This window comes from Rhinopithecus roxellana, chromosome 12 (genome assembly GCF_007565055.1).
Source record: "Rhinopithecus roxellana isolate Shanxi Qingling chromosome 12, ASM756505v1, whole genome shotgun sequence".
NCBI classification, from domain to species: Eukaryota; Metazoa; Chordata; class Mammalia; order Primates; family Cercopithecidae; genus Rhinopithecus; species Rhinopithecus roxellana.
Window position 1 is genome coordinate 19,432,616 of NC_044560.1, and position 19,430 is coordinate 19,452,045.

The window sequence follows — 19,430 nt, forward strand, 5'->3', positions numbered from 1 at the left end:
ATGCTGAGGATGGAACTCCCCGAGGCCCCACAGCCAGTGCGTGGAAGAATCCCACAGAATTCAAACCCAGGGCCATCTGTTCCCAAACCCACAGCCAAGGTGGTTCCCTCCTCCCTGCCTTGTTCTCAAAACCTGCAGAGGGCACTGTAGGGCCAGAGGGGCCAGCTGGGGCCTGCAGGAGGGCAGGCAGGGCAGTTCTGATTTCTGGAGTCTCCAGGAACTTTCACAGACTTCAATCCTCCAAGAGGCCAGGAGGGAAGACGGGAGGAGAATCTCATTCTCTGGGTCCTCTTCCCGTGACCTTTGCAGAGCGGTATAACTGCATCAAAAGTAGAAATTGTCTCTTCAAGGACCTCAGGATAAACCCCACAAAGAAGGATGTTTCTTAACCTCTTTATCTTTCCCTCCCCAGGGTCGGGGGTCAAGTCAATAACTTCCTGCCACTGCCTGCTGCAGATCCCGGCAAGGCTGCAAACCTGTGTCTGCTGTAAATCCATCTCCCCCTGGAAATCAATTGGAAACCCAGTTGCTAAATCCACCCTAAATCCAGCAGTTCACAAATCAAAGTCTGCTTCTGGGCTCATGCTGGGCTGGGCAAGGCGCCCCGGGCACGTCGTCCTTGAGTCTCCATCTCCCCAGACTCAGATTCCAACCGGGGTCAGGGGAGCAGCGGGGACCTGCCAGGGCCAGGCCCAGCATGAACTGCAGGGTAAACCCCAAACCAGTGGTTGCTATTCCAGCCCACCTCGCCCGCACCAGTGAACTGTAGTGGACACTCCTGGGACCAGGCCCAGGAAAACTCCAGGCATGCCTGCAGGGAGAGGAGGGCTTCAGGAGCACAGAGAAGCCACCCTGGGCCCAGAACTGAGCTCAGGCAGGTCTCACTCAGCCAGAAGCACTTGTCAAGCACATGCTCCAGAGAACACCATGCTTCTGAAGCTGCCCAGGAATTTACCTCCAAGCTCATTGCTTTCCAAAGCAAGACAGCTTAGGCAGAGGCTCCTGCAGGTGGGGAGGAAGCAGGAAGTGGAGCCCATTCCCAGGCTTCTCTCCCTGCAGCTTCTGGAGGGTGGCACGGGTGCCAGACAGGGGAGGATGAAGATCACGGGCACTGGCTCTCCCTGCCGGAGACCACACTGGGACTAGGCCTAGCTGTCAGGCAGGCTGCTGAGTTCGTGCTCTCACCACTTACTTAGAGCCTGCAGATTCCCCGAAGAGGGTGAGGTGTGCTGCAGGTAGGCAGGGCCAGACCTGAGAGCCCAAGTCCTGGGTCACTCCTCGGTCCGTATAGAGGTCACAGTATAGAGGCTGGGGTAGGGGCACATCCTGAAAATTCTGCCCCTCATAGTGGAAGTTAGTGTGAGTAAATTACTCCCGGTAATGGAGATGTTTGCCCGGGGAATTAGAGAGGCAATAAATAGAAGTCTGAGTAATTAACCATGACTGCTCAGATGTGTGGGGCCTGCCAATGCTCCCGCCCCTGCGGGGGCCTCCCCTGCACTGTGATGGAGCCACGGGGTGGCATTTGTCTGCTGAAATGAGCAGTTGACAATCAGAGAATCACGGAGCTAGGGTAAGGTGGGGGGTGCTTGGGGAAACACTGGGAAGCCAAGGCCCTGAAAGGGAGAGACATCCACCCAAGGACATAGAGCACACTAGTGACAGAGGAGGGCTGGACACCTGCTCTCCCGGGAAGGAGGCCAGGGCTCTTCCCGGGTCAATGGCATGGGGGTGGTGAAGAGGAGTCCAGCAGGTAACAAAGGAGGAAAATGAGGCTCAGAGAAGGTAATTAATTAGTACAAGGATTCACAGCAAGTGAAGAAGAGGAAGGAGGGCTTGGGCAAGGTTGACATCTATCAATTGTGCCTCGCCGCCTTTCCCTCTTAGCTTCTGGGTCAGGATTCCAAGTCCCAGAGAGGAGCCCTGATGGGAGCAGGGAAGACCCCTACTGGAGGAGAGGTGTAGAGACCAGATCCCAAAATGTGGAGCAGGCCACCTGCCAGCTCATGCTCCTTCCTTTATATTAAGCACAGATTGTGCACTACGTGCTGAACATGCTCATTTCAGTCAATCCTCACACAACCCTGTAGGAAGGTGGAGACTCGCCCCCGTTACAGATGAGGAGACCACAGTCCTGAGAAGGGAAGTGATTTGTCCGAGGTCACAGGAATGTAGGGTGCCCAAGTGTGTCATTTGTCAACTCACTGCCTCTCAGCTCCAAATCCTTCACCACCTGCTTGTGATACTGAAACATTCTCCCTCGCCGACTGCTATGAGGTTAAGTTTTGTCAGTAATAGGGATTGGAGGGACCCAGGAAGCAAAGAGGGGCTTTTTTCCTGGTTGTGGTATGTTCTTCTCCGCCTGTTCCTGGGGTGTGCAGTGGCCAGTGGTGTGGACACCCTGTGGTGTGCACCACCCCCATGAGCGGTTTCTGCCAACACATTTTGGGGTGTGGCTTCTCCTCATCTTCTGCTTCATCTGCACCCCAGCAAGCTCCTCCACCATCCGGGGGGCCACACCGCACTCTCTCCCCAGGCCTGGAAACAGCCTGGGTGGCGATGGCAGAGCAGAGGGGAGGTTCTTCCAGATCTGTTCCTTCCTCGGATGGAACCCTAGAGTGAGTGGCTGCTTTGAACACTTGCTCTTCCTGCTTATCTCTTGGTAGGAGATCCTTAGTTATACCTCATAACTATTTCTACTAAACTTTCCCTGTTCAAATTCAATGTGGTTTCCGTTTCCAGTTTGGAGTTTAGATGATGAAAAATTGGTATTCCAAGGTATAGACCAACGAAGATGAGATTCTTGGGACTGGACTGGTCACAGCCTTGGGTTTGAGCACAGTGCTGACTGAGCTCTTTCCCATGGGGAATGGGGATTTAGTAATTCAAGGCATGCAGTGGCAACACAACCAAGTGGGCATCACCTGTGGTTGACTGAGCAACAGAAGCAAGTGCCTTGAGACACCAAGTGGCTGCAGCACTTGACAGTTACGGCAGCAATGATGACTACAGGGACCATAGTGGGTGCTCCTGAAAGCACTGGAGCATTTGGCATAAAAGTTATAAGCTCAGTCCTTTAACTCTTAGCTATGACAACCAGAAATAAATCTCTTATTTCTTAAAGCCAGAAGATAGTGCTTGACAATCAAATACAAAATTAACTGTGCAGAATGCTGAATTCCAACATCCATTGAATTTACAATCTTGCCAAGTTTCTCATGTGAAAGTTAGGCCCTTAGGAAATTATTTCTCGTGGGAAAGAATTGGATCCTGAGACTTGGAACGGGAGCATCTGATTGGACCACATGAAACCCAGACCTTAAATTCCAAGTCACTTGTCAAGCATTCCTTGACAGTGGAAGCCACTTTCCTCTGCTTGTAAACCCTGTGATAGCCTCACCTCTAAATGAGATGCTCACTTACCTCAAGATCCACCACAACCACCCCCTGTTGCCTCTAGACCCATAGCTATGATGAAGTCTCAGCATACTCCAAAGAGACAGGTGCAAACTATGACCTGGGAGGAAATAGTTCACACGAAAATGCAAGACTTTGCTGGCATATATTGAAGAAAACCTGGAAAACATAGAGAATGAGTGGATTCTATGGTTATAAGACAAGCAGAAAATATACCAAGATCAGGCCAAATTTCTTGATATGTAAGCACTTACCAGAGATTCCAAATTTAATGTCTACAAGTGTCGGTAGCTCTAGCAATTTTCTTGGTTGGTTGGTTGAAAGTTATATTTAACAGTGACTACATTTGAGATGCCACAGCTTCCTGGGATGATGTAGAGAGAGAATTCAAAGGCTTAGAGATATAGGAATGTTGGGCATGGTTTATCATGTGCAATCTACACACCCACCCCCAAACTATTTTCTAGGAGAATACCCAGAAGAAACTAAAGAAATCCACAGTGAAGGGATCCTTGCAAAGCTTTGTGGTTGCTCCTTTTTCGGCTAAGTATGATCTTGGGTGAAAGCTGCTATTGAGGTGGGCTCACCAATCCCAGTGGGGATGACGGGGTACTAGAGGAGCAGAGGCCAATGAACACTCGGCTGCCAAAAACAAGGTGGGAGCATCTACTGAAAAGGACAGCAGGGAGGTACAGGCCCTCAGAATGCTTTGTCCTGTAGCGATCTTTGGTAGTCATCATGGGGTCACTGGGAAAGAAATGGATAAGCAGCCTGCCAGAATATTTCTTGGTCTAACTGAAAACAAACAGAAAGGCCCAGGTTGATAGTCATCAGCCTGGACGGATTCACAGACACAGATGCCCTTGAGGGAAGGGAGGCTCAGCTCCTTTAAGGAAAGCCTCTGTGCCATGCCTGCAAGTACACACCATCAATCTTCCTCCAAGCCTTCTCCTAAGGGACCCGTGGTCATTTATTTGAGTAAATGTGCACTGGGAAAGAGAATTCATTTGGGGGATTACTTGACACTGAATTTGAATTGACGCTGATTCCTGGGGACTCCAAATGCCACTGTAGTTCACCATTCAATGTAGGAATGCACAGTGGTTGGTGACAGGTGGAGTTCAAGCCACTCACAGTGGGTACGACCAGTCCCTCACCCATGCTTCTTGAGTCCCTTCACCCTGGCCTCACCTTTATAAATAGTCCATTTATGAAGCTCTCCTCAGAGGCAACTGGAGCCATAAACTGGTAGGAATGCTTCAGTGATAATTTTGAATGAATTTTTGGAGGGTGAGTGGAGACTATTTTGAGTCAGAAACTCCTGGAGGCCATAGGAATAAAGAAAAATCACCCTATGTTCCAGCAGGGGGAGGAAAGAAGCTGTTTTCTGTGACAAAGTCCTCCTCTCTAGGGGAAAATAACCTTATTACATCTAGGGGAAAATAAATTTACCTAACTCCAGCCTTCTTTATTCTCCCTGTTTTACCTAATACAGAAAAAAAAGAAGAAGAAGAAGAAGAAGAAACACTTCTGAAGGTAACAGCCCAGGAAAGTTATCCCAATAAAAGCCCAAGATTTAATCATAACACTCTCCCCACACCCTACTCCTGCCACATCAGCAGAGCTCCGGTACAAAACAGTGGATCATAGCTGGAGAGGTGCAAGTCATGGGCTCTATCTAAGGAGGAGCTCTTAAGGAGTCTTAAAGACAACAAAGGAGATGGAAACAAGGATGCTGGGGGAACTGGAGGCCTCTAGCACCTACAGCTACATCAGATATGAAACGCATGAAACATTACATCTAGCCAGATCAAAATATTGTATTACCCCCTTATCCTCGGAAAATACATTCCAAGACCCCTGTGGATGCCTGAAACTGCAGATAGTACCAAAGTATATATACACTATATTTTTTCCTATACATACATACTTACAATAAAGTTTAATGAATATGTTAGGTACAATAAAAGATTAACAGCAACAACTAATAGTAAAATGGAACAGTGATAACAATATGCTGTAATAAAAGTTTTATGAACGTGGTCTCTCTCTCTCTGTCTCTCTCTCTCTCTCTAAATATCTTATTGTACTGTACTCACCTATTTTCAGATCTTAGTTGACCATGGGTAACTGAAACCACAGTGAGCAAAATTTTGAATAAAAAAGTTCTACAGTAAAATCTCACACTGAATACTTTTTTTTTTACCTCAGTTCCTATTACTCGATGCATCATGTCTGGCTTTCGAAAGAAATTATCAGGCATGTGAAAAGGCAAAAACAAACAAGAACCATGGATCTGAAGAGACAAAACAAGCATCAGAACCAGACTCAGATATGGCATAGATTTTGGAATTATCTGCAAACAGAGAATTTAAAACAACTATCATTAAAGTTAAAGACCCTAATGGAAAAACAGTCAACATGCAGGAACACATGGGTGCTGTCATCAGAGAGATAAAAACTATAAGAAAGAGTCAAAAGAAAATGCTAAATATTAAAGGCACCATGAAAAGAAGGAGGAGTGACTTTCTTTTTTTTTTCTTTTTTTTTTTATTATATTTTAAGTTCTAGGGTACATGTGCACAACGTGCAGGTTTGTTACATATGTATACATATGCCATGTTGGTGTGCTGCACCCATTAACTCGTCATTTACATTAGGTATATCTCCTAATGCTATCCCTCTCTCCTCCCCCTCCTCACAATACAGAAAACCAAATATCGCATGTTCTCACTCATAGGTGGGAATTGAACAATGAGATCACTTGGACACAGGAAGGGGAACATCACACACCGAAAGAGTGACTTTCATAGATTCTTCAGTAGACTGGACACAGCCAAGGAAAGAATCAGTGAATGTGAAGACAGGCCAACAGAAACTTTCCAAACAGAAATGGAAACAAAACAAAAAAAAATCAACAAAGCAGAACACAGTGTATATAAAATGATTGGATATTTCAAAATGTATAATGTACATATAATAGGAATACCAGAAGGAGAAGGGAGAACAGAAGAAATATTTGAAGTGATAACAGCCAAGAATTTTCCAAAATTAATGACTGATCTTTGACAAAGGGGCAAGGCAATTGAATCGACAAAGGATAGTCTTTGCAACAAATGGTGCTAGAAAAATTGAACATCCATATTTTCAAAAATGAACATATACACCAATCTTACATGTTTCATAAAAATTAGCTCAAAGTGGATCACTGACTTAAATGTAAAACACAAAACTTCTAGGAGAAAATCTATCTGGCCTTGGGTTTAGTGCCGAGTTTTTAGCCACAACACTAAAAGTTTGATCTACAAAAGAAAAAAAAGTGCGATGTGGTGCTGAGAAGAATGTATATTCTGTTGATTTGGGGTGGAGAGTTCTATAGATGTCTATTAGGTCCGCTTGGTGCAGAGATGAGTTCAATTCCTGGATATCCTTGTTAACTTTCTGTCTCGTTGATCTGTCTAATGTTGACAGCGGAGTGTTGAAGTCTCCCATGACCTAACTAAACTAAAAAGCTTCTGCACAGCAAAAGAAATAATCGGTTGAGTAATCAGACAACCCACAGAGTGGGAGAAAATATTTGCAAACTACACATCCCAACAAAAGACTAATATCCAAAATCTACAAGGAACTCAAACAATGAATCAGCAAGAAAAAAACAATCCCATTAAAAAGTGATCAAAGGACATATATAGACAATTCTCAAAAGAAGATATACAAACAGTCAATAAACATGAAAAAATGTTCAACATTACTAGTTATCAGTGAAATGCAAATGAAAATCACAATGAGATTCCACCTAACTCCTGCAAGAATGACCATAATGTAAACATTAAAAAAATAGATGTTGGTGTGGAAAAAAAAAAAAAAAAAAAAAAAAAAAAAAAAAGAAAAAAAAAAAAAACCCTGATAAGTTAGGCTTTATTAAAATGGAAAATTTCTGCTCTCTGAAAGACAGTTAAAAAGAATCAGAAGACAAGTCACAGCCTGAGACAGTATATTTGCAAAACACATACCTAATCAAGGGCTTGTATCCAAAATATCTCTTAAAATTCAACAACAAGAAAATTTTCCAATTAAAACATGGGCAAAATATCTGAATAGATACTTCACCAAAGAAGACAAACAACTGGCAAATAAGCAGATAAAAATAAGCTCAACATCATTCATCATTAGGGATTTGAAAATTAAAACAACAACGAGATACCACTACACACTTATTAGAATGGATAAGCTTTAAAAAAACTGGCAATATCAAATGCTGGAGGGAGCAGAGAAGCAGGAACTCACACTCATTGCTGGTGGGAATGCAAAATGATGCAGTCACTTTGAAAGACGGCTTTGCAGTTTCTTACAAAGCTAAATAGAGTCTTACCGTATGACCCAGCCATAATGCTCCTAGGTATTTACCCAAATGATTTGAAAACTTATATTCACATAAAAATCTGCTTGTGAATATTTATAGTAGTTTTAGTCATAATCACCCCAAACTGGAAACAACCAATATGTCCTTTAATAGGTGAATGAATACACAAACTGTGATATACATTTCTATAACTGAAATATTATCCAGTGATAAAAGAGGTTCCATCAAACCACAATAAGACATCAATAAATCTTAAATGCATGTTGCTAAGTGAAAAAAGTCAGTCTCAAAAAGCTACATTATACATGATTCAAATTTTATGACATTCTGAAAAAGTCAAACTATTGAAAAAACAAACTACGGTGCAATCATATGGCATTCTGGAAAAAGTAAAACGATTAGTGTTTGCCATAGCTTGAAGAGATAAAGAACAGGGGTTGTTCAGGGCAGTGAAACTGTTCTGTGTGATACTGCAATAGTGACCACAGGACATTACCCATTTGTCAAAATCCATAGAACTTTATAGCACAAAGAATGAATCCTAATGTATGCAAGTTTTTAAAAAGTCTTTTGGGTGATCAGAGGATCCCAGGAAAGAATGAAAACTATGATAAGAAAATCTAACTGTATCACAATATATGAAACAAGCAAAAGGGATGTGGGGAGGTACCGACCTAAGTAACTTTGGAAATGGTAGAGTTTATAAGACTAAAGGCAAAAGAAAGTACATAATCATTGTACTCTAGTTGATAAAGCTGTTTCCCACCAGGATATGGGTTAACAATATATACCTATTATACCTGTATACATTGAAATTAAACAATGAAGTAAATGAGTAGCAGATTATGGGAGCCAGGTTTCTTACTGTTGAAGTAGGAGTTCACATATAAACAAGCGGAAAAGGCTACAGTGATCCACATGGTAATGAACTAGATTTGGAGACATCGGCATGAGCTCATATTTTGCTTAATACAGAAAGATATTTAATACGAATACCAGATATAAAGAAATATTTATAGTTATGTGTATATACATTGGTTAGTATACACACATACATATTCCTGCTTTGTCAGTTGAAAGGGCCTATAAGAAATGACACTTCAGTAGTAAGAACTATACCTAGTTCCCAGATCTTGGTTTCTCATATCATTCTCCAATAAAAGGAATTAAGGTATCTTGAAGAAATGGCTGATTCTAGGACTGAGGCAGGAAATACACAAGATGAGCCTAGATCACACTGTAGTGTGAGAAAGTGAGAAAAACAGTAAAATAGAAACAACCCAAAATAAAATCCACATTGATGGAAGTATGACAAAGGGGCACCAGTGCCAACTGAAAGAGCTCCCAACAGTCAATGCTGGAGGAACAAAATGAAAAAAGCAGTATTTGTACTGTAACCCAAAGTACAAAATAAATGTCCATGAGTCCAGACTGATACAAATAAGTGATTGAATAAAATAATAAGTGGAGAAAAAGAGACAAATCTCCCATGAAGAAGAATTCCACATGAGGTATGCAGATACTCCACCCTAACAGAAGGGGAGCATCAGTCCCCACTACTTAAGTGTAGGCTGACATGTGACTTTCTTCCCAAGAGTACAGTAAGGAGATGGGAGGAACGGGAGAATAATCTTATAGCAGAGAAACCTGACGCACACCATCTTAGCCAGATGATCAAGGTCAACATCAACAGCGATAAGCCATATTGATGACACCTTGGTATGATGTGATGACAGTAATGCTTTATCTTTGTGGTCTTCCTCCCAAAACCAATAACCCCAGTCCAATAATGAAAAAAGCATTAGGCAGATCCAAATTGAAAGTGGTTCTATAAAATATCTGACCAGTGTAAAGTCCTGATAAGTAAGTAACAGCAAGAAAGGGGCCCCAGGTTGGGGAGGACCCCAGGTAGGGGAGAAAATGAACAGTTGTTCTGAGAGATGGCTAATCACAAACTACCCACAAGGACAACCACCTTGTTCTGCAGGTAACTTTAGTAGCATGACCTCAATTCTGCATGTAGCCCCCTCCAGCACTACCCTATAAAACCTCCCCCCAGCCCTGCCTCCTTACAGACATCCCCTTCTCTGCTGTGCTACCCATTGCAACCTTGTAACATGTTGTCATACTTTCTTAATAAATCTGCCTTTCTTTACCTACAACTGTCTTGGTAAATTTCTCTACCACCCATGACACTGGCCCCAGCTAGTTGCACCTGTGACAATCCATACTCCTCAAAACTGTCAAAGTCATCAAAAACAAGGAAAGTCTGTGAAATAATCAGAATCAAAAGGAACCCGAGGAGACATGATAACTAAACATAAGGTAGTACCCTGCATAGGATCCTGTAACAGAAAAAGGAAATAGGTAAAAAACAAGGAAAGCTGAATAAAGTATGAACTTCTGTTGATAATAACGTGCATATATTGACTCATTCCTTTTTAATAAATACACCCTAATAGTATTAGATGTTAGTAATAGGGGAAATCAGGTGCAAACTATATGGTGATTCTTTGTATTATCCTCTTAATTTTTGGCAAATCTAAAGTTGCTCTAAATCATAAGGTCTATTTTATAAAAAGAAAAGTACAACAAAAAAATGTATATTTTCAACACTCCGAAAACAACTGTGTTTGACATTTCAGCTTCATTGCTTCTATCATTCTTTCTTTTTGGCTCTTTTGACACAGTTATTATTGATCTGTATGTATAATTAAACATGCTGGTGTTTCTTTTTTTGTTTTTGCATTTTTAACTCAACATTATGGCATTAGGCTATTGCCATGTTGTCATGAGTATAATCACTGTTTTTATTCACTGTGGAACACTCTGCCAAGTAGATGATGCTGAGTTTAATTAAATGAATCCCTTCTGTTGGGTTGATTTGGTTGTTCTCAAATGTTTGCTATTACAAGTAACCCTAGAGCCCAAAGCTTCTGGGGTGAGATATATGGGAGTCACCAAACCTCATTTTTTCACAAAAATACACAATAAATATGTCACCAATTCACTGAATGGGCAGAATCTGATGGGACATACATAGGAAGTGGCATCAAGTCCTCCAGCCCTGCCTTCAATCAACCCCCGTCTGAGTCCCCCAAGGACATCACAGACAGTCACATTTGCTTTGCACTCATCTTTAGCTGTAACACCATCTTTTGTTAAGTCTGGTCCACTTGCCGGCATTGAGAGGTCCAGTCAGTTCTAGCCACCCACCTGTCCCTTATCCTCAGCTCAGGCCTCACCAAGGTGCAGGGGCACCAGCTGGTAAGGGGTGGCGGAGGTGGGGGTGTATGGTCTGCTCATTCCCTCTTCCTACCCTTCTAGGATGCTGGTAGGGGAAGGGAAGCCCTAAACGAAAAAGGGAAGAGTTTTTTACTGAGCCAGTGCTGTTTCTGGTCCTTCCCAGGTGTAGAGGACCTAGGGCATGGTGGGTATGCATGCGCCACTCTTTCCTTGTGGCACAGGACAGGCGAATGTATTTATTGGAGGAGCTGTAACTGAGCCTATATTATAAAAATCATAAAGTGTTGGTTTTATTTCTTTTCCCTTCTCTTTATCCTTTTCTTCCTCCATGCACAATTGCCTGCAGTTAGTTATTTCAATAGAAAGTAGTCACTAATAATTAACTTCATATCCTGACCACCCCAGGGCTGCCTGCAAGATTAATGAAATTGTTTTTCTTTCAAAGAACAACGATCTTTAGGTCATACAGACTCCCTTGATGGCAGCCAGAAGTTTGACGGAATGAGGGACGCAAGAAAGTTTGATCGTCAGAGATCTCACCTCCCGCAAACCTACCTTACTCACAGAAGCCCCCAGTTATTTCCAAAGATAGGTCAGATTGAAGAGTTGCCTCTCCTGCCCTCATGCTTTGACCAAATTAAATAAATTTTTCTATGCTCTTAAGTGCTGATGTGTCAGTGTGTCAGAGGCATTTGAACCAGAGCGACTCCATCTTGAGTGAGGGATAGGAAAAACGAGGCCAGGGTTTGCTGGGCTGCATTCCCAGAAAGTTAGGTGGTCCTGGCCTCTAGATGTTTACAGTTAAGGGAACAAATTGATAATGTTTACCAAACAGACCAAGACTTAGGAGTGTCCTGATAGCCTGATATCTTGAGAACAGAAGCATTGCTAGTTTTGCTTTAAAGATAGTAATATCGATTCTTGCAAAATATAGTAATTAAGAAAATTAATCCTTTATCACAAACCCTTGTAGCAGAGCACATCTCCCCATGATCTTTTCTTATTCTTTCTATCTATCTATCTATCTATCTATCTATCTATCTATCTATCTATCTATCTATCATCTATCTATAAACAAATATTGTACCGAGGATGGATGCGTTCCTCCTTTTACTTTTGGAGATGCCCTACTGTGTCTATGGAGTAGCTGTTCTTTCACCACTTTACTTTCTTAATAAACTTGCTTTTGCTTTGCACTATAGACTTTCCCCAAATTCTTTCTTGCAAGAGATCAAAGAACCTTCTCTTGGGGTCTGGATTGGGACTCCTTTCTGGTAACAAGTGCTTTGCTTACTGCACATTGGGCACTCAAACCTAGCTTCTGAGGTTCTACAACAGAACTACACAGTTCCCTGATAAAGGAAATGCTCTCTAGTTGACCTTTTGTGCATCACCCCAACCCTAAAGATCCTTCTTGTCAGTGCACCCCACTTCTGGGATCCCTTCCGCCCAAGAAGAGGCCCTGATATGGTTTGGATCTGTGTCCTCACCCAAATCTCATGTTGAATAATCCCCAGTGTTGCAGGTGGGGTCTGGCAGGAGGTGATTGGGTCATGGGTCGGAGTTCTCATGAATGGTTTAGTACCATAGTCCTTTGGTACTGTGTAGTGAATGAGTTCTCCCGAGATCTGGTTATCTAAAAGTGTGTAGCATCTCCATCACCTTTGCTCCTGCTCCCACCAGGTGAGATACCTCGCTTCCCGTTAGCTTTCTGCCATGATTTGTAAATTTCCTGGGGCCTCCCCAGAAGCCAAGCAGATGCCAGCATTATGCTTCCTGTATAACCTGCAGAACTGTGAGCCAATTAAACCTCTTTTCTTGGTAAACTACCCAGTCTCAGGTATTTCTTTATAGTGCTGTGAGAACAGACTAATACAGGCCCCAGTTTGATTGCTCAAGGCTCAGTGAAATTCGCTGACTTCCATATGGTCCACAGAAAATTCTCCTCCCCTCACCATGCCACAGGAGCACAAACTGCCCTACCCTGCCCTCTGTTCCACACCTGGCAGACAGCCCCAGCCAACCTCAAACCAACCTCCAACCTTCTCCAGGCCTGTTTGGCACAGGGACTGTGCCTCTCAGTGTCACATAAGGAAACTAAGGCACAGAGAGGTTAAGTTCAACATATAACAGAGAGGTTCAATTAAGCCAAAAGTCTGCTCTCTGAAAAAAAAATTAAAACACGGAAGGCTGGAGTGATTGAACAAAAAGAAAAAGAGTTAGTGCTCAAATAAGCTACATAAGCAATGGAAAAGAGACATCGCCACAGAAACTGTAGAGATAGAAAACTCAGGAAAATTATAACTTGTTTGAACAATGTTATGCCCATTTGAAATTTTAGATTAATTAAATATAGTCCTAGAAAAATATAACGATCAAAACTGACCCAAAAATAAATTTTAAAATTCCACATAATTGTATAGCCATGAAATAAATTGTATCATCATAAAAAAAAATCTTCCCGTAGATAAAACATGTTTACCCAGGTGATTTTATAAGTGAGTTTTCTCAAAAACATTTAAGATAGGGATTATGCAAACACTACCATTTATGAGACTAACAAAGCCTTGAATCTGAAGTCAGAGCAAAAATGGAAAATTACCAAGCACACTCACACAAAAATGTAAGTGTAAAAAGCCTTTTAAAAATGTATAAAGAGAATTCTAGCCATAAAGAAATGAGAGAATATATTATGACCACTTTTGGTTTCTCCTAGGAATATGATGTTAGTTTGGTATCAAGTATATTAATTAATATAATGCATCACATTAGGAGAATTTTTTAAAAGCATGTGATCATCTTAATAGATCACCCTAATAGAAAATCCATTCAGTAAAAGTCGGCATCCATTCATGATAAAACTCTTAGCAAACTAGGAATGAAAGGAATAAAAGATATTCTTCAAAAAAAATAAGCCTACAGTAAGTATCTTATTTCATGGTAAAATGTTGAAAGCTTTTCTTTTAAGATCAGGAAGCAGACAACGATGGCTGCCACCACCATCGCTATTCAACGTGGGACGTCCTTTAGAGACCATTTAACCAGAAAAAGAAACCAAAGGTAAACAAATCAGAAAGGAAGAGGCAGAGCTCTCTTTATTTGTATATGCTGTGATTGCCTCTTTGGAACCCGAAAGAGTCTACAGATAATAAGAAAGTTTAACACATTTGCTAGATTCAAAACCAATACACAGAAATAAAGATGCCATTTACTCTAGAAACAATTTACAAAGTTTCTAGGATAAATTATATATCTAACAAATGTTGTGAAGTTCCTTATGCAGAAAATTAATATGTGATATGAGCTTGGCATATTATAGCATTTCATTAAATGTGTGTACAGGTTTTTCCCTGATTTATACCTGAGGTATTTATGTTTTCATCCTAAAGAAACACTACCCAGTTTGTCAGAATAATTTTTGCCCATGGAGTCTTACTGACCCAGTGCTACTTTAAAGATGAATATTTGCATAATGCATTTGCCAAACACTGTCACACTCATTATCTTTTTCCCAAGAGCCCCCAGAAGTGGGTAACAATATTCTGATTTACACTACAGCCTGGAGGATGTGGTAAGTTTGGGAGTTAGGTTTTGCTCCCAGGTCTGTCCTGTTTCCAAGGCACCTGTACTGCACCTGTTGACCTGGGCTCATTCACTGAGTAACCAAATGGGTCTTTTTTGAGCCTTGTGCCAGAAGCAAGGGGTGAGGCCGTAAAACTAGCCTTTGGGAAGCTCCTGTCTACTGGAGGATCCAGATCATGACACAATGGGATAATGCTGTGCTACATATGATGCTGAGTTCAGGGAGGGGAGCAAGCAGGCTTCTTGGTAGAAGAGGCATTTAATTCCAAACCTGAAGGATGAGTCATCCAGGTGAAGAAATTGGAAATGAGCATGAGGTAGAAAAGAGACAAAAAGGCACCCAGGCCGAGGAGACAGTCCGAGTGCCAAGACATGGGAGAGAAAGATTTGCCTGCCATGAAACAAATAGTCTTGTTGGGCCAGAATGTAAGGTGTGCAGGAGTGAGGGGTGACAACAGCCCTTGCAGGGTCCTGCATGCCAGGCTCCTAAGAGAAAGGAGCAGCTGCCCAACGGTAAGCAAGGGTGCAACAAAGCTATCCCTGTACTCTGAAAGACAGAAGACACCCTATGTAAGGTGTGACACAGGTGGAGATGCTGAAGTCAGCAAGTTGGGTTGGGTCAGAGAGACACTGGTAGGTACCTGAGGTCCCACATTCTACCCATTTGGAGCCCTCATGACCGCATAAGCCCACTCCCAGGGTCCATCAGGACTCTGGGCAGCAGCCACATACCCTGGTCTAGCAGCCGAGGGCTTTAGAAAGGGGAGGGGAGGATGTTAGGGAGCTCTTGGGATAGAAGAGCTGCCAGAGCCAGGGTCTGCGTGCCCCAGGACTCTCCCCTATGAACATCTGTCATCTCTACTTGTTTCTGCCTCTTTCTGCACAGTGGCCTCAGTTTCTTCCACTGCACCCAAGGCATGCGCCATGAGCACAAAAAGGTAGCCATGATCTCAACTCCAACTCCATGATCTCAAAAGCAATAGGGAGCTTCCCCTGATAGCTCCAGAAGAAAATTTTAGGGAGGGAGCCAGATGACTTTTGGGGGGCATTCTGTGCAAATGGCTGCTGTATTAGTCCATTCTCACAGTGCTATGAAGAAATACCCAAGACTGGCTAATTTATAAAGAAAAGAGATATAATTAACTCTCAGTTCCACATGACTGGGGAGGCCTCAGGAAACTTAAAATCTGGGCAGAAGGCACCTCTTCACAGGGCAGTAGGAGAGAGAATGAGTGCAAACAGGGGAAATGTCAGACCCTTGTAAAACCATCAGATCTCATGAGACTCACTCAGTATCACGAGAACAGCATGGGGGAAACCACCCCCACGATCCAATTACCCCCCACCTAGTCCAGCCGTTGACACATGGGGATTATGAGGATTCCTAATTCAAGGTGAGATTCTGTGTGGGAACCCAGCCAGCCAGACCAAATCAGCTGCATAGCTACGAGATCTTACCTCTTCTTTAAAAACAAACCATTGCAGGAGTTGGCTGTGTCACCAGAAGCTGTCCAAGAACCTGGCCACCAACAGTGGACTATTAGGTAAAGGACAGATCCCTTCCATTTTGCCACCTGCTCCCTGCAGCAAACAGCCACCTGGGACTTACAACTCAGATGCTCCTCAGCCTCCTGCAGCCTCAGACAAGATCTGGCCTGGTAAAACCTTCAACTCAACAATTCCACGTCTAGGTATCAATGCTGGAGAAAAGCTCCCATGTGCACCCAACGGAGCATGCACAAGGATGCTTGTTGTAGAATAAGACGTTTATATACAGAACAAAATGGAAACAACCTAAATATCCATCAGCAGGTGAATAAAAAATGGGGAAGAAAGGGAGAAAGAGAACAAGAGGGAGAGGGAAAAAGAGGAATACAGAAGGATAGAGAAAGGAAGGAGGGAGGGAGGAAATGAGGGAAGGAGAGAGGGAAGAAAGGGAAGGGAGGGGAGGGAAGGGAAGGGAAGGGAAGGGAAGGGAAGGGAAGGGAAGGGAAGGGAAGGGAAGGGAAGGGAAGGGAAGGGAAGGGAGATATCCAAGTCTTCTAATGGGATACACAGCTTCATTAAAATGAATGAGGTCCCTGTGTATGTACTGATGTAGCGATATGTCTAGGATATTGTTAAGTGACTAAAAAGCTGGATGCACAAATACATATGATACCTTTTATCTGTTGAAAAACACACAGAGCAGGACATATATAGCTAGGCATGCATATAAATGTGCATGCAAATGCGTATCAGTTTGAGTATAAATGCATAAAAGGTCTGTAAGGACAACAAAACACACTGACAATAGTGGCTACTGGAGGGCAAGTGAAATTTGGAGACAAGTTGTTAGGGAGAGTAGCACGGAGGTATTTTTCTCCTTATATGACTTGTTTGAAAATAAAACAGTGAGAGTGCCTGCATATAGCACTTGTATAATTAGAAATAATTTTAAATGAATGAGGGAAAATAAAATGGCAGGTAAAGTTGCTTGTAATAGAAAAAAGAAGCCACCTAAATGCTAAATACAAATGCATCTAGAGGGAAACAATTGAAACAAATGATAGTGCCCATTACAACAGAACACTAAGCAGCCACGGAGACATATTCTCAAATTAAAAGTGAGTTACAAAGTAGTGTGTACCAAATATTTCTATTTTGTAAGAGAAAGAAAATTGAGAATATGCAGAGAAAACCGTAAGCCACCGTGAAAAGATTGTGGGCTTTGTGGGCTTTGGAATCATGCAGACCTGGGTTGAAGTTCCAGATGGTTATCAATGGAGTATTGGGAGGCTCACTCCACTGCTCAGAGCCTCAGTTTATCCATCTTTAAAATAGGAATAACAACAATGTCTACCTCATGGGGTTAATGTGACAGTTAATTGAGCTAATGTAGCCAAAAGGCTTATCCTGGAGGACACAAGACAGTAAGATTATTATTAATTATTATCATTTCCAATGTTTACTCTGGGAGATAGATTTGGGACTAAGGGAAGGAAACGAGGCACTTTTACGTTTTTTGAATATTTCACAGTGAGGTTGTGTTACTGTCTGCTGTGGACTGAATTGTGTCCTCCCAAAACTGACACCAATGTGATGGTATTTGGAGATGAGGCTTTTGGGAGATAATTAGTTTTAGGTGAGGTCAAGAAAGTGGACCTTATGATGGGATTAGTGCCTTTATAAGAAGGGGTACCAAAGAGCTCTCTCTCTCTTTTCCCCTCCCCTCTCCCCCACTTCCGTATGAGGACACAATGAGTAGGTGGCTGTCCGCAAGCCAGAGGGACCTCACCAGAACCTGACCATGTTGACACCCAGATCTTGAACCTCCAATCTCCAGAACTGTGAGACACAAATTTCTGTCATTTAAGCCACCCAGTTTATGGTTATTTTGCTATGGCAGCCCAAGCCAACTAAGACACTCTCAATTTTTTAAAATATAATAACTAATAAAGATTAAAAGAGGAAAAATAACCTTGCCCCAGCAGCTGCCTGCGATGTGTTTGTTCTGATGAGCTCTACACCCTGGCTTTGCCCTGTGGGAGGCTGTTAGACCAGGTGTTCCGTTCATCATGGGCTACAGCTTATGGGCAAGTGTGCCCAGCCACATCTATTGTCATCTTGAGAAAACCACGTCTGTCCGGTGGCACAACAGTAATTATGGAGAAGAGCTGGGAATTGAGCCAGGCCCTCAGAGCACAGTGAGACAGGCAAAGATGGTCCCTCCCCACTGGGAGCCTGGGAACTGGGGGCCAGACAAGAGGTGGGTGACAAGTGTTCTCTTGTCTGCATCTGTGATTTAATATAATGTTGACATTTCCCCAGCCAAGCGGCAGCTGGGATGCCAGCCGCATGAAATTGGATGGATAAAAGCTGGGGCAAAGGGCATTGTGAGCTTGACCCTCTGTCATTTTGCTACCAATTCTGCCAGAGACAATCTGGTACACTAAGCCTCTGAAGTCAGTAACAAGATGGATCAGAGATGATGAAAAAAAAAAAGAGAGACAGAGAATCCCACATAATTGTTCCTTTTTGGAGGATCATATGGTTCTGCTGCTGTCTCTGGCAGAAGGGTCATGAGTAAGAATCCATCCAACTGTGCAGAGGAGACCCCCAGCTGCTGCAGTGAAATCTGACAGGCTCCAGTTTCATGCACTGAGCACCTACTATGTGCCAGGCCAGAGCACATTCCAGGAATGCCATAGCAAACAAGACAGGTGAGGCTCCTGCCCTCATGGACAGTCATCTTGATAATAATCATAACAGTAAGTAATCATTTTTCATGCCCACTCTGTGCCTGGCACTGTGCTAGGTGCTCTCACTTCTCTTTGGACACTCACAAGCACTCCATGAAGCAGCATTTGTACGACCCCTATTTTACAGAAAGCGAAACTGAGCCTCAAAAAGGATAAGTCGCCCTCCATGATGCACCCTGTGGAAAGGCTGAGGTAGGATAAGTCGCCCTCCATAATGCAACCTGTGGAAAGGCTGAGGTAGGATAAGTCGCCCTCCATAATGCAACCTGTGGAAAGGCTGAGGTAGGATAAGTCGCCCTCCATAATGCACCCTGTGGAAAGGCTGAGGTAGGATAAGTCACCCTCCATAATGCACCCTGTGGAAAGGCTGAGGTAGGACTTGACCATAGGTCTCTCTATGCCAAATCTATCCCCTGACCCACTGCAGGGTGTGGCATCTGAGCATCCTCAGAACACTCTAGAAGTGAGACCTGTGCCAAGATCTCATGGGAGTAAGGAATGGACCCCCAAATGAAATCCCTTCCACACAGCTAGAAGGGCTGGATGAAGCTTTCTAGTTTGAACTCTAATGTTCAAACCTG